Below are 14,804 nucleotides of genomic sequence, written 5' to 3'. Positions count from 1 at the left end.
AGTATGAACCTATGAAAGGCATACCCCGAGAGGTTCCTCCAACTGAATGAGAGAGCATCCACTTTCCATGCTAGTTTGTGATATGTCCTTGTGCAAAAAATCTGTAACTCGTAGTTGAGGGGGGATGCAAATAGATCTATGTCCGGGCATCCCCAGGCTTCTGTAATCATCTTGAATATTTGGGTGTGTAGCATCCACTCGTGTGGGTCTGACAGGTTCCTGCTCAGGCTGTCAGAATATTTTGTTTCCCTGGCAGGAATTGAGCTTGTAGGTCCACTTTGCAAGCTAGAGCTGTGTTCCATAGAGTCATGGCTAGTCTGCAAAGGGGGTAGGAGTGTGAACCCCCTTGCTTATGTACCACATAACTGTGGTGTTGTCTGTCCATATCAGTAGTTGCCCTGGCTGTAGAAGATCCCTGAAAGCCAAGAGGGCATTCTGCACAGCTAACATCTCTTTTAAATTGATATGTAGGTGCTTCTGGTCCTCTGTCCAAAAACCTTGCAGGCCTTTCCCTGCAAGTGGGCTACCCATGCGTAATCCAAGGTGTCTGTGGTTAACACTTGGTTGGCTGGAGGCAGACTGAAGGCTTTCCCTTTGTTTTGAAGACATGCCATGGTCCACCAATGGAATTCCTTTTGCAGGCAAGGCAAGACAGCAATCTGTGTGTCTAGGCTGTGACAACGTTGGGATCATATGCTTTTTAGGTACCATTGTATTTTTCTCATATGCAGTCTTGCATATGGTATGAGAAGGATGCAGGAGGCCATGTAACCCAAAGCCTGCAGGAATTTCCTTGCAGTTAGCTGAGACATTGACACCAGGGTTTTGAAAGATGAAGCCAGCTGAAGTTGTTTTTCGGATGTCAGAAATGCCATGTGGGTTGCTGTGTTTAGAAGAGCCCTCAGAAAAGTTATCTGTTGTGTGGGTGTCATATTTGACTTTTTTATGTTCACAGTGAATCCCAGGTACTTGAGTAGATTTTGAACAAATTCCAGGTGCTGGAGTAAGACATCCTTGCTGTCTGCTTGAATTAGGCAGTCGTCCAGATAAGGGTAAATTTGAATTCCCTTGAGCCTGCAGTAAGCTACTACTGGTGCCAGGCACTTGGTGAAGATCCTGGGCGCAGTAGACAAGCCAAAGGGCAGCACAGAGAATTGGTAATGTTTCGAGCCGGCCTTGAACCTGAGGTATTTTCTGCACTCCTGTCTAATAGGGATGTGTAGGTAAGCCTCCTTTAAATCCAATGTTACCATCCATGCATTTTTGCTCAACATTGGCAGGAGCTGCTGCAGAGTAAGCATCTTGAACTTTGGTATCCCCAGGAAAGTATTTAAGACTGACAGATCCAGGATGGGTCTCCAAGAATTTTGTTTTCTGGGAACTAGAAAGAGCCTTGAGTAAAAACCTTGCCCCATCTCTGATTGTGGAACCAGTTCTATGGCCCTCATAGCCATGAGGGATCCCACCTGGTTTAATACCTCTGCCCATTGGTGTTTTGGTAGGTCTGGCCATCCGTTTGGTCTTGGCAAGGTATGAAAGTGAAATTTGTAACCTCTTGAAACTACATCCAGAACCCACTTGTCTTGGGTTATGTAAGTCCAATTTTGGTGAAAAAGAGAGAGTTTTCCTCCTAAAGGGGCTTCCAGGAGAGAGGTTCCTGGAGCCATGCAGGGGGAATCATTGAGCCTGTTTCCTATAAGATTGAGGTATGCCCTCTCCACCCCTGGGGGTGGAAGCAGTCTACTGTCTAGGTCTGTAAGAGGTCTGCGCTTGGGTCCTCCCTCTAGTGCGCCTATATCTACCCCTCTGAGGCCTGTCTGAGCTGGGAAAGGACCAATTTTTAGTTGGCCAATTTCTGCTAAATCTTGGGGGCTGAACTTGTAAGAAATCCTTAACCGTTTGCATGGATTTTGCCTTATCCTCCATTTTCTTTATCACCTCTTCAGCCTTAGACCCAAACAAAACATTATGTTGAACAGGAGCATACAGTAACTTTGCTTTCACTTGATCAGGCAAGTTTTGTTCCTTTAACCAAGCATGCCTTCTAATGACTGTGCCAGTGGCAGCCGCCCTGCATGAAGCCTCCAAGGCATCAAAACCACAGTGTAAGCCATGCTTCCCCACCTGCTCAGTAGCATGCATCAAATCGTGTAATTCCTTATTATCTGCACATGCAGAAATGGTACCTAGCTTTTGTTTCATAACAGACAGGAGAAATTGCTGATATTTTAGCATATGGAATTGACAATTTAAAGCCCTAATGGATAAAGTAGCAGAAGTGTACACTTTTTTGCCCCATCTCTCCAAAGCCCTAGAATCCTTATCTGACAGAATAGGGTTCTTAGCAGAGGCGGCCTTAACACCCTTAGGACCCTGAGAAATGGTTTCTGGATCAGCAGTAGGATTTTTATAAAGAAACTGGTGGGAGTCAGGGACCCTGTAATATCTGTCAGGCTTTGCAGGGGCTGGAGGAAAGGAGTCAGGAGTTAAGTTAGCCTCAGAAAAGACATCATCCACAATATCCAAAATAGAGGAATAGCCAGGGGTCTGTGTTGGGGAAGAAGAAGGAAATCCCTAAGTCTTCTCTTAGATTCAGAGTACTCCTGTCCTTCCCAGTGAAAATGTTCCCTCATGTCATGTAAAGTTTCCCCAAAAGAAAAATCCTCAGGGGGAGAAGCTGAAGGAATGGATTCCTCAGCATCAGAATCCTCATAAGGAGGGAAAGCATATTCCTGTTCAGAGGAAGACACTGAAGAAATAGATGCCTGATCAGAGGATTCATAATTCAATTCTTGTCTTGGCCTTTTGTCTGGAGGGGGATGCGAACCCCTCATCATAGTTAGCAAGTCCTCCGCCATTTTAAGCATTTGTTTTTGAGACTTGGGTCCCAGATCAGAGGAGGCCTGGGCTTGAGTCTTAGATTTAGAAGGCGTCTTCGCCTTTGTCTTTGCCTTTATCTGTAGCTGTGTAGGCCTGAAAAGCCCTCGGAAGCCGGTACCTGCACAGCGGCTCCAGACCCATCCGAGGGAGCATTGTCCGAAGGTCCTGCACCTGGAGTACTCAAAGGCCTAGTTGGCTCCTCGTGGGAGTCCGTTTCGGCAAGCGGTTCTGTAATGGTCGATGACAGGGGATGCGAAAGCGCCTCACCGATGACGGCCGAACCCGCAGCTGGCTCCACTTGTAAACCGTTGTCTGATTTGGACCTCGGAGGCCTGTCCTTATCCTTGCGTCGTTTGTGAACTCCGGTAATCGGAAGCGTGTCCAACGACATATTGTAATTAAATCGCCTGCCAAAGTAGTGAAAAACAAAATCGTATCTCCGCTTAATAGTACGTTGATTAAATCTAGCACAAAACCGACAACTAACTACGTCATGGTCAGGGCCTAAACAAGGAATACAGTAAGAGTGGAAATCCTTACGAGGTATTTGCTTCCCCCAAGAAATACAATAATTAACTTTTTCTGACATCGGTCTGGAGCAAGAAAAAAGTTTCCCCAACAGGGTACTTAGCTTTGTGAAGAAGAAGAAAGTCTTCAGAATGAAGTACGAAAAATATCAGGAGTCAGCCGACCGGCACTTGCGAACTGCTTCCACCACACGGCAAGAAAGACTGGAGAACATGGCGTCGGCTGGCAGCTTTGTACCCCTGGTGCTCTGACATCAGGGAGCATGACTGAACAGACGATGCCAGATCCAGACTTTGGGATTCTGGCCGACCGAGGGCTGCCTGCCGGCAGGAAGAACCCTACAGTGATGACTGCAACAGTGAAACACGATGAACATCAGTTGGACAACTTTTCAGGAATGCTGAAATGGCCTGTCTGAGAAGGGATCTCAAGACCCTTGGTTTTGCCGACTCCCTCTGCCACGTGGGCAGCGTCTTCCATTATAATTAGTTCCCCCTCTGCCTCTGGGAAAAAAAAATCTCCACTTGACTCTTGTAAAGGTCTTTGAGATTTTCAGAACCACATCTTTTTACCACCAAGCTAATTCCTAGAAAAAGGTCTCTACAGTGTAGAAAAATAGATTCCAACGGCAGATAAAGTCTTTCCCACCTTGTTCACTGCGGGAAAGTCTCTCTAACAGTTGGCCCAAATAAAGAAGATCCATCAAAAGGAATGCTGATGAATGATGCTTTAAAGGGCTTTGCAAAAATCGCACAGCCCCATCCAGACATTTCTCCTAATGGCTACGCCTGAGCTGGCAGCCCATGAGGACCTTCAGCTGCATGCGAGATTAGCCTCACGGACACATTCGATACTGACTGTAGGGTGGCTAGTCATGAAGAAAAAGATTTTTGTTTCTCTGCTGACATGGACCCAGGAGTAGAGTTAGAGCGTTCCTCAACCTAGTGAAGTGTACCAGGCAGTTCAACGACTGCAAAGCAAAAGTCTCAGGGGCATAAACTCGCTTCCCTTACCTGTCCAATGCCCTAGACTCTCTATTAGATGGATAACAGTAGAGCTCTCCTCGGCAAGCTCCTTCTTGGTGGCTGCCACAACAACCATGTTGTCCGCAGGGATTCCTTTCATCCAATGTTATCTGTATGTAGGAACACTGAAAATCTTATCTGTGCATCTAGGGATCGGTTCTACAGCATCCATTTCCTTCCATGTCTGTCGGAAGATAAGATCTATAAGCTCATCTGCCGGGGGTGGCGTAAACCAGGACACAGACAGGCCAGACCCGAAGGCTTCAAGGAAAGTACAGTTGTGTACACTTACCATAAATGTAGATGTTAGAGTGTATTCACTGTTGCAGTCATCACACTTGGGTTATCTGCCTGCAGGTACCCCTCAGTCGCCCGAATACCCAGAGACTTAGTATTCCTGTGTCAGTTGCTGTCACGCCAGGTCTGACGTCAGGTCGTCAGGGGTATAAAAACAGGCAGCCGTCACCATTACATCAGTTTTTCTTGCCCCAAATGTCAGCAGCCCCCCAATAGGAGCTAAGCTATGGTGGAAAAAGAAAATCACCACCAGTAAAAAGTAAATACCAATACTCCTGCAAGGGATGAGTAGTATACACCGAGGAGAGAGAGAGCAGAGGGCTGGAGGGATGGAAACCAGGACTGCAACAGTGAATGCACTTGACCATCTACATTTATGGTAAGTGTACACAACTGTACTATGTTCTTCGTGTTTTACTGTTGCAGTCATCACACTTGGGTTGATTCCCAAAGCTGTAGAAAGGGTGGAGGCAGTCAAGAAGTGTTTGGGCTGGCTAGTATGCCCTGCAGGACTGCAGTTGCAAAATTCACCTTGGATATGGAAAATATAGGCAGGTGGTAATGCTTGGTGAATGTGTGTACAGAACTCCAGGTAGCATCCTCCAGAATGTCCCCAGTAGGGACTCCCCTGAGGAATGCTGTAGAGGTAGAAATTGCCCTAGTGTAATGTGTTCTGACCCCTGAGGGGTTGGTTTCCCATGGTGTTTGTAGCAGAAATGGATACAGTGTGCTATCCATTTGGAAATTGTCTGTTTTGAAATGGCCTTACCCTCTGCCCCTAGTGCAAAACTGAGTAATAACTGGTCAGATTTCCTGAAGGGCTTACTTATTTCTATCCAGGTAGAATCTGAGCTGTCTGTGCATGTCCAAGGAGTGCAGGATCCTTTTCCCTTTATTTTGAGGATTAGGAAAGAAGGTTGGCAAATGGATAGACTGGTTGAGAGCCACGCTGGACACCACTTTGGGCATAAAGGAAGGATTACTCCTGAGGGAGACCCTGTCAGTATGAAAAATAATGAAGGGTTCCACGGCCATAAGTGCTTGTAGCTCAGATACTCTTCTTGCTGAAGTGATGGCCAGGAGCAATGCTGTTTTCCAAGAGAGGAATTTTAAGTCTGCTGACGCTGCAGGCTCAAAAGGAGGTAGTGTGAGCTTTTCCAGTACAAAGTTAAGGTCCCAAGCAGGGGTGGGTGCTCTTCTTGGTGGCCTTAAGTTGTTTGCCCCACTCAGGAACTGTTTGAGGAGAGGGTGAGAGAATAGGGGAGGCTAAGAATTGTAATGAGCCGAGTTGGCAGAGGCATGAATCTTAATGGAGGAGAAGGATAGGCCTCTGTGGAGTAGATCCGGTAAGTAATCCAGGATTAGAGGTAGGGAGGGCAGAGTTGTGTCCTCTCCTTTAGACTGAATCCAGGAGCAATACCTTTTCCACTTATCAGCATAGGATTTCCTTGTACTGGGTCTTCTGGCTTCAAGAATGACGCCCAGCACCTGCTTGCTTAAGCTGGTCACTGGGGAAGAATTCAAGGAATAAGCCAGGCTGCAAGATTTAGGGTTTGCAGTTGCGGATGCAAGATCTGTCCCCCCTGCTGAGTGAGCAGGGTCGGGCTCTGGGGTAGGTGCCAGGGTGGTACCGGTGACAGGCTGCTCAGGATTGGGTACCAGTGTTGGCATGGCCAGTCCGGGGTAATCAGAATTGTCCTTGGTCTGTCCTGTCTTATCTTGAGCAATATTCTTGATAGAAGAGGCAGAGGGGGAAATGCATAGATTGAGAGGTTTACCCACTGGAAGGATAGGACAGCCACTTTCCAGGCCCTGCTGTGAGGTGTGCTGGTGCAGAATTTGCTAAGCTGGTGATTGCAGGGGGAGGCAAAGAGGTCCACCTCTGGGGTCCCCCATTTCTGAATCAGAAGGCTGTGAAGGTGCTAGGCTCTAATTGCCATTCGTGTGGGTCTAGGAGAAGTCGTCTGCCAGTGAGTTTTGTTTGTCTGGCAGGAATTGAGCTTGCAGATGGACCTGCCTGTCCAAGGCCATCTTCAACAGGGCCATGGCTAGCCTGTAGAGTGGGTTCCCCCCTGCTTGTTGATGTACCACATAACTGTGGTGTTGTCTGTTTTTATTAATAGGGATCCTGATGAGAGTAGGGATCTGAAAACTGTTAGTGTGTGCTCAACAGCTAGCATCTCTTTTTGGTTGATGTGCAGATGAATTTGACTTGGGCTCCAGTGTCCCTGAATGCACTTGTCGTCCAGGTGTGCCCCCCAGGCATAGTCTGATGCGTCTGTGGTTAGGGTCTGGACGGCGTGGGGTTGACTAAAAGGCATTCCCTTGTTGTGGTTGCATGCTGCTGCCCACGAAAGAAACTCTGTCCATAGACAAGATATGATAGGAATGACAGTTTCCAGGTCCTGAGAATGTTGGCACCAAAGACTTTTTAAGCACCAGTGAATTTTCCTCATATGCAGTCTGTCATATGGAATTAGTAGGATACATGAGGCCATGAACCCTAGGGCCTGCAGGATTTTCCTTGTGGATAGCTGGGATCTGGTGGCCATTTGAGTGAAGTAGTCTGTCAGATAAGCTTGTTTTTCTGGAGTAAGGAATGCCATCTGGGATGCTGTCATCTGGGATGCTGTGTCCAAGCTTGCTCCCAGGAATACACCCTTTTGATTGGGGACTAGTTTTAATTTCTTTGCGCTGATGGTGTACCCCAGGGAGGTTAGAAGCTTTTTTACAAATGTCAGGTGCTGCAACAGCATTTCCTGACTGTCTGCTTGAATCAGGCAGTCATCCAAGTACGCGTAAAAAAGAAGTTATGTACTTACCATAACATTCCATGTGAGTTGTTCTTCTTACCTTCATTCTTACTGATGGGTTCGTAGCCAATCCTCGGTTCCGAGTCGTCCAATTTGCAAAGCACGAGGTCTCTAACAGCTCGGGACTGAAACCCTATCCCACAGTGCACCTCTAACTTCCCCTGATCTTGTTTGCTGCCAACTAGTGGTAAACCTAAATTAGATTTTAAAGGAAACCCTAAGGACAACTAGTGAGAGGAAACTCCTCAGAAGAACCAAAACCAACGTAGAGCCTCTCTCGAACTTCCAGACATTGGATGGGGGTAGGTGGGGGGGGGGGTTGTAAGAATGAAGGCGAGAAGAACAACTCACATGGAATGTTATCTAAGTACATAACTTCTTTATGTGAAGTTGTTCAATCTCGCCTTCCTTCTTACTAATGGGTAGCATCCCCAGCACCACAATCTTGGGTGGCTCTTGGGAGTACCTAAGGACAGCAGAACTAAAAGAAGCCCTGTCCCTTGAGGCCTTGTCTACTTTGTAATGAGTTATGAAGGTATGTGGCCTTGACCATGTGGCAGCTGCACAAATAGAATCAATAGGTAGTCTGGCCAAAAAAGCTATGGATGTAGAAACAGCTCAAGCTGAATGAGCCTGGACTTTGCTCTCTAAAGAAACATCTGCCTCGTGGTATATAAAGGATATACAATCAGAAAGCCATTTAGATAAAGTAGATTTAGATACTGCTGCACCTTTCTTGGAATCTGAGAAGGAGACTAACAACTGATCAGCTCTTCTATGATCTTTTGTCCTGTCTAAATAGAAACAAAGTTGTCTATGGACATCAAGCTTGTGAAGCAGATATTCCAATTGATTAGTGTGATTGGGAAAGAAAACGGGTAACTCAATTTCCTGATTAAGGGTGTATTCTGAACAAATTTTTGGTAAGAACAAAGGGTTCGTCCTGAGGGAAACTCTATCTTTGTGGAATATCAAATATGGGTGCTTAACTGAAAGGGCTTGCAACTCCAAAATTCTGCGTGCAGATGTAATGGCCACCAAGAAAATGGTCTTCAAAGAAAGATATTTCAGCTCACAGGAAGAAGCAGGTTCAAATGGTGGGAGAATAATCTTGGATACGACTAAATTCAGATGCCATGGAGCGGTAGGTGATCTAATTGGAGGTTTAAGATGCATCGTACCCTTCAAAAAGGCCTTTGCCATCATGTGGGACATAATACCGTTTCCTGATTCACCTATATGGAAATTAGATATAGCAGCCAGTTGTACCCGGATGGTTGCTGCTGCAGCTCCTTTGTTGAACAGTTTGGTCAGAAACTCTAAGATATCCGATACGGACGCTAGAAAAGGGTCAATGTTACTCTGCTGAGCCCAGACTGAAAACCTCTTCCACTTACGGGGGTATAGTTTCCTGGTTGAGGACTTATGTGAAGACAAGAGAATATGTTGAGCTTCCTTTGATAAATTTTGGAACCTGGCTATTCTGGGAATTGGAGCAGCCAAGCTGTCAGTTTAATGGACTGAAGGGAAGGGTGAAGAGCTCCTGACGAGTGGGTCAGAAGATCCGGCACTGGGTCCAGGATCCAAGGTTCTTCTATTAGATGAGGCTTCAGAAAGGGGAACCAGATTTGACGAGGCCCAATATGAGCCTATTAAGAAAAGTGTCCTGCCCAGAAAACTGGCTTTCTGGAAAGGGGAGAATGCATAAAGGAGTCCCGGGGGCCAATAGTGTACGGGGACTGTCCCTGTTGAGGGATTAGGGCAAAGTAGTTGCTGCATTTGGTGTTTGTGGGAGTCGCAAAAAGGTCGCAACAAGACTGGCCCCATCTGCGGAAAATCATTTCCGCTACTTCGTTATTCAGGGACCAATCGTGAGGGAACAGAATTGCTCTGCTGAGTTTGTCCGCTATCACTTTGGATTTCCCCGGGATGTGCATTGCTATCAGAAAGCACTGGGTGGACTCTGCCCATTTCCATACTCTGACAGCCTCTCGACATAGGGGATAAGATCTGGTTCCACCGTTTGTTTATATACCAGACTACGGACATGTTGTCTGACTGGATTGCAATTGTGTCCAGAGGAAGAGAGTCTTGAAAGGACTGCAACGCTAAGAGAACCACTCTCATCACTAGGACGTTTATGTGCAATTGAGCCTCGTGTACCTGCCATGTACCTTGGGCTGTCCATCCCTGATAATGCCCCCCCACCCGATCAGGGAGGCATCCGTGGTCACCGTTGCAACTGGAACTGGAAGGACAAAGGGACATCCATGGTCACCGATTTGGACGTTAGCCACCACCGAAGATCGTCCTTGCAAGAGTTATCAGAACTGGATGATTCATTGGTAAGTCCTGAAAAGTCCACTGTGTGAATAGCAGCCACTGAAGAATGCGCATTGAGATCTCGCCAGGGGTATTACAATGATAGCTGCTGCCATGGTGTCAAGCAGCGTGAGAATCTGCGAAGCTGGTGCTCTGTGTTTTGAAAGGAGATCTACAATTTGATGTTGTACGGCAAGCACTCTTTCTGATGGAAGTTTCAAAGACATGTTGACTATGTCTAAGTCTGTTCCTATAAACACTGTATGCTGTGACGGTAATAAAGCAGACTTTTCTGAATTTATCGTAATGCCCAGTTGAAAACAGAGATCTAAGGTAGTGTCCCCTACCCGAATATGCTGATGCCTGGTGGGTGCGGTGAGGAGCCAGTCGTCCAAATATGGAAACACCCGGATTCCTTGATGTCTCAAGTGAGTCATGACCACCGCCATACATTTGGTGAACACTCTGGGGGCTGTAGTGAGAATGAAGGGCAGGGCCCAAAACTGGAAATGACTGGCTCCCAGCCTGAAGTGCAGGTGATCCCTGGACGGCCTGGCCACTTTGATATGGTAGTATGCATCCTGAAGATCTATTGAGCACATCCAATTGTCTTTCCCTAGGAACGGGAGTATAGACTGAAGCGTGACCATCCGGAACTTTTTTCTTTTCTACATACTTGCTGAGTTTGCTGAAGTCCAAAACTGGTCTCCAGTCGCCTGTTTTCTTTGGCACTAAAAAGAATCTTGAGCAAGTTCCGGACCCTTGCTGGTCTGCTAGGACTGGTTGGATGACTCTTTTTCTAATACTTTTTGAACCTATATTGTTGCAACATCCCGTAGACTGGGTGGAACGTCTGGGATTCCTTTTGTTGGTTTGGGGTAGGTATGAAAGGGGATGAAATAGCCTCTGGATATTACATTTTGTACCCATCTGTCTTTTGAAATTTTGAGCCAGGCACCTAGGTACAAAGATAAATGTCCCCCGATTGCCTCCAGAGCAGGACAGTTGGGCCTCCTTTCAGGAGTGCTGGTAGGGCTTCCCCAGGAATTGATCCCTGTTGCCCTGGTTCTGCGGACCCCCTCTGCCGCATGGGTGTCGTCTTCCATCATTGCCCCCCTCCTCTGTCCCAGGAGGAGGCTTCATCTCATGAGTTCGAAAAAGCTCCTTGGGCTTTGTGGAATCACATTTTTCCTCCCCGTTGACCTTTAGGGTAAGATCTAGTAGGGGTGGAAAAACGGACTCCTATGGCAGATAGTCTTTCCGTCTTGCTCACATCTGGTGAGGGTCTCTCTAACTTTTGGTCCGAAAAGGGAAGAACCATCAAATGGGGCATTCACAAAGGATGACTTGAAAGGTTCTGCAAAAGAACATAAGTGCATCCAGGAATGTCTCCGAAGAGCTATTCCTGTACCCGCTGTCCTACTCGTCCCATCAGCTGTGTAAGATACGAGGCGCATGGAAGAGTTAATGATAGAATTGAGGGTAGCAAGCTGAGATGTCACTTTCTCCGCCACTGTATCGGCTACTGCACCCTGGACAGTATCTCCTAGCTCTTTCAGGAGATCTCTTTGAAGTCTTGTGAAGTGGGTTAGATAGTTCAAGGACCGAAGAGCAAAGGACGTAGAACTGAACATGCACTTGCCGTATCTGTCCATAATCCTAGATCCCCTATTAGGAGGATGGACAAACATAGAGGTCTCCGACATCTCTTTCTTAGTGGCTGTCGCAACCACCATGGCATCAACGGATATTGGTTTGGATAAAAAGGTTTTATCATGAGGAGCTGAGATGTATCTGTTGGGCCTCCTAGTATCTGGTGACTCCCACGCCCTTCGAGATAAAAGGTCTATCAACTCATCAAAGGGCAGAGAAACCCAAGAGGTGGACGGTCGAGACCCAAAAGCCTTCAGAAGCACCGATTCGTCCTCAGTATGGTTAAGGGGCTGCCAGTCACACCTCTGCATAAGGATATCCGCAAAGGAGATTTCCTCAGAGGGGGACTTTGGGGACCCTTCCGATTCCTCCAAATCGGTGTCAGATGTGATGGATTCCCGTGGGGAATCTAAATGTCTCCTCTTACATTACCTCGTCCGAGGAACCTCCTCAGTGGGAACTTCTGGGGAGGTCTCAGAAGAGCAGGGTTCCCCCAATGGGGCTTCCTGAGGCTCCGGGTCCCTGCGCTTACGGTGGGTTTGCAGTGATGCAGAAGATTCCAGCGCTTTACAGGAGGAGGTGGCTATTTCAGAGGTTGTGACTGTCCGGGGGTACAAAGCCTTCCTCATGGCATTGAAGGCACCACGGCTCCTGTGCGAGGAAGCACCCGGGTCTGAAGAAACCGATGACTCCTCCCATACCAAAACTGCAGGCTCTGAGCCAGAGGTGGGTGCCGGACTCATCAGCGCCGAGGCCCCAAGGGGAAGAGTCAGAACCGACGCATCGGTTCGACTCCCCTCCCCGAAGAGTCCGCCACAGGAGCAGAAGACAACAGGGTTGTCGGTACCAACAGGTCCAAGGTGAGTGTTGGTACCGATGGTTCCACCAATGACTGAACGGCTCCCACCTGCTCCGATGTCTCAATTCGAGTCGGAAGAGGAGCAGAAATTAAAGGAGATGATGTCAGCTCCGAAGCTGCCTGAGTCGAAGCCGACAGAATTTTAGCCAGCGCTGGATCCTGTAACAGTCTCCGTACCACACAATCCACATCCGAATCTGACAGTCTGGAAGCTCAAGAGGAAGCTAAAGAAGGAGCTGGTGAACCCAGAATCAGAGATCTTAAAGTCAGAGAGACCGATTCCAAAACTGGGGACCGGCTCCGACCAACTACCTGCACCGACAGCTCCAAGGACTGTGAAACCAAGGCAGGCACCTTTTTCGAAATGTTCGCAACCGAAAAGCCCTTCAGATCCGAACTTGCAGATGAAGCAGAAGACGAAGGTTTTGGTTTCACTGGAGAAGCAGTATCCAAGTCTGACTGAAAGGCAGACTTGATAAGTCCACGCGCTCAACTAGCTTCCTCTTCCTTTCAGCCAAAACCCTGGCACTGAAACCATGGCAAATGGAACAAACTTCCTGGAGATGTACCTCTCTCAAACAGTAAACACAGGTGGTATGACCATCTGTGACAGACTTCTGGTTGCATTTAGGGCACTTTTTAAACCCTGATTTAGCTTTTTCAGACATTATGTCAAATGACACCAAGCAGCAATCCCAAAGAAAAAGCAATATCATCTCTTGTCAATAATAATATCAACTGGAATAAATCTCAACAAATCTGAAGGAAGCCGGACCGGCTATAGTAACAATAACTCAAGAAGACATTCAGCTATACAGACTAGCTATTGCAAACAAAACCATGCCTAACTGGCTACAGATTTATAAAAAAAAAAAAACTAAAAAAAGCCTAACTTTGGCTAAACGGGATAGGGAGAAAACTAACAAGGCACTAACAGGGCCTAATCGCCAAAAAGAAATACAGAGTTCTGTCAACTTTCCTCAACTAGCACAAAAAAACTAACGAAGGACAGCCTATCCTTATTGAAATACACAATTTATTTTTCTTTCCATAAAACTGTCCAAAACTGACTTATCTGATAAACGTCCTGAGCTGTAGAAAACGCACGATCTGTTGCAGCGGCAAACTAGATCTGGGGAAGGTAGAGGTGCATTGTGGGATAGGGTTTCGGCCTCGAGCTGTTAGAGACCTCAAACTTTGCAAATTGGCCAACTCGGAGTCGAGGATCAGCTCCGAACCCATCAGTAAGAATGAAGGCGAGATTGAACAGCTTCACATTTTGAAATTTTCTCTGTCTGCAGTAGGCAATGGCTAGAGCCAGACATTTTGTGAATACTCTGGGAGCAGTTGATAAGCCAAAGGGAAGTGCAGAGAACGGATGATGCATAGATCCTGTCCAGAAGTGTAGATATTTCTTGCAAGAGTCCCTGATAGGGATGTGCAGATAGGCTTCTTTTAAGTCTAGGGTGGCTAACCAGGCATCTTTGGCCAGCATAGGAAGAAGCTGTTGCAGGGTGAGCATTTTGAATTTTGGTACCACCAGGAAGGTGTTTAGAATGGAAAGATCTAGGATTGGGCACCAAGTGCCCTCTTTTCTGGGTACCAGGAAAAGTCTGGAATAGAACCCTTGACCTATCTGTTCTGCAGGAACAGGTTGACTTGCCTTTATAGAGAGAGCAGGGATTGAACTTGGTTTTGTGCCTCTGCCCAATGGTGTGTGGAGGAAGGCCTGGGAACCCTTTTGGGGTTGTAAGTGAGTGGAAGTAAAATTTGTACCCCCGGGATACAATGTTGAGGACCCATCGGTCTTTGGTGATGGAAGTCCGTTTTTTTGCAGGATAGGCAAGTTTTCCTCCTAGGGACACAAGCAGTTGGACAGAGGTGGGGAGTGGAGTTGAGAAGTCATTGTGAATTCTTTCCGTAAGGGGGTGGGGCTTAGCATTTTTTGAAGTGGAGGCACTCCATTGCTTAGATCTCTGCATACCTTGAGACTGTAGTCTGGTGGGTCTGTTTCCCCTGGGTCTAGTTTGAGATGGCCTTGAGGGGGCTGGAAAGGACCAATGTTTCAAGGGGCAATGCCTACTGAACCTAGGAGGCTGTACTTGCAAGAAGTCTTTGACTGTCTGCATAGATTTAGCTTTTTCTTCCACCTTTTTAAGAACCTCTTCTGCTTTAGTGCCAAACAGACTGCCCTTGTTCAAAGGAGCGTCTAGTAATTTTGATTTGACATGGTCCGGCAAGGTCTGCTCTTTAAGCCAAGCATGCCTTCTCAGTACAAAACCAGTGACTGCTGCCCTGCAAGATGCTGCTAAGGTGTCAAAGCCACACTGCAAAGTATGCTTGCTGGCTTGGCTGGCAGAATGCATAAGCTCTTGTAATTCTTTATTTTTTGCAGTCTGTAAAGGTAGCTATTTTTTGCTTAAGTTC

General features: G+C 47.0%; 1 protein-coding gene across 1 annotated transcript in view; it reads right to left on the bottom strand.

Annotated features, from left to right (window-relative positions):
- NEURL4 (neuralized E3 ubiquitin protein ligase 4) overlaps window positions 1–14,804 on the bottom strand; it is a 1,403,612-nt gene that overhangs the window by 616,369 nt on the left and 772,439 nt on the right. The gene's annotated exons all lie outside the window — the stretch shown is intronic.

The sequence above is a fragment of the Protopterus annectens genome, chromosome 7.part0 (genome assembly GCF_019279795.1).
Source record: "Protopterus annectens isolate FY-2018-M chromosome 7.part0, PAN1.0, whole genome shotgun sequence".
NCBI classification, from domain to species: Eukaryota; Metazoa; Chordata; order Ceratodontiformes; family Protopteridae; genus Protopterus; species Protopterus annectens.
The sequence above is the reverse complement of the archived record's forward strand: the minus strand, read 5'-3'. Positions and strand labels throughout refer to the sequence as shown.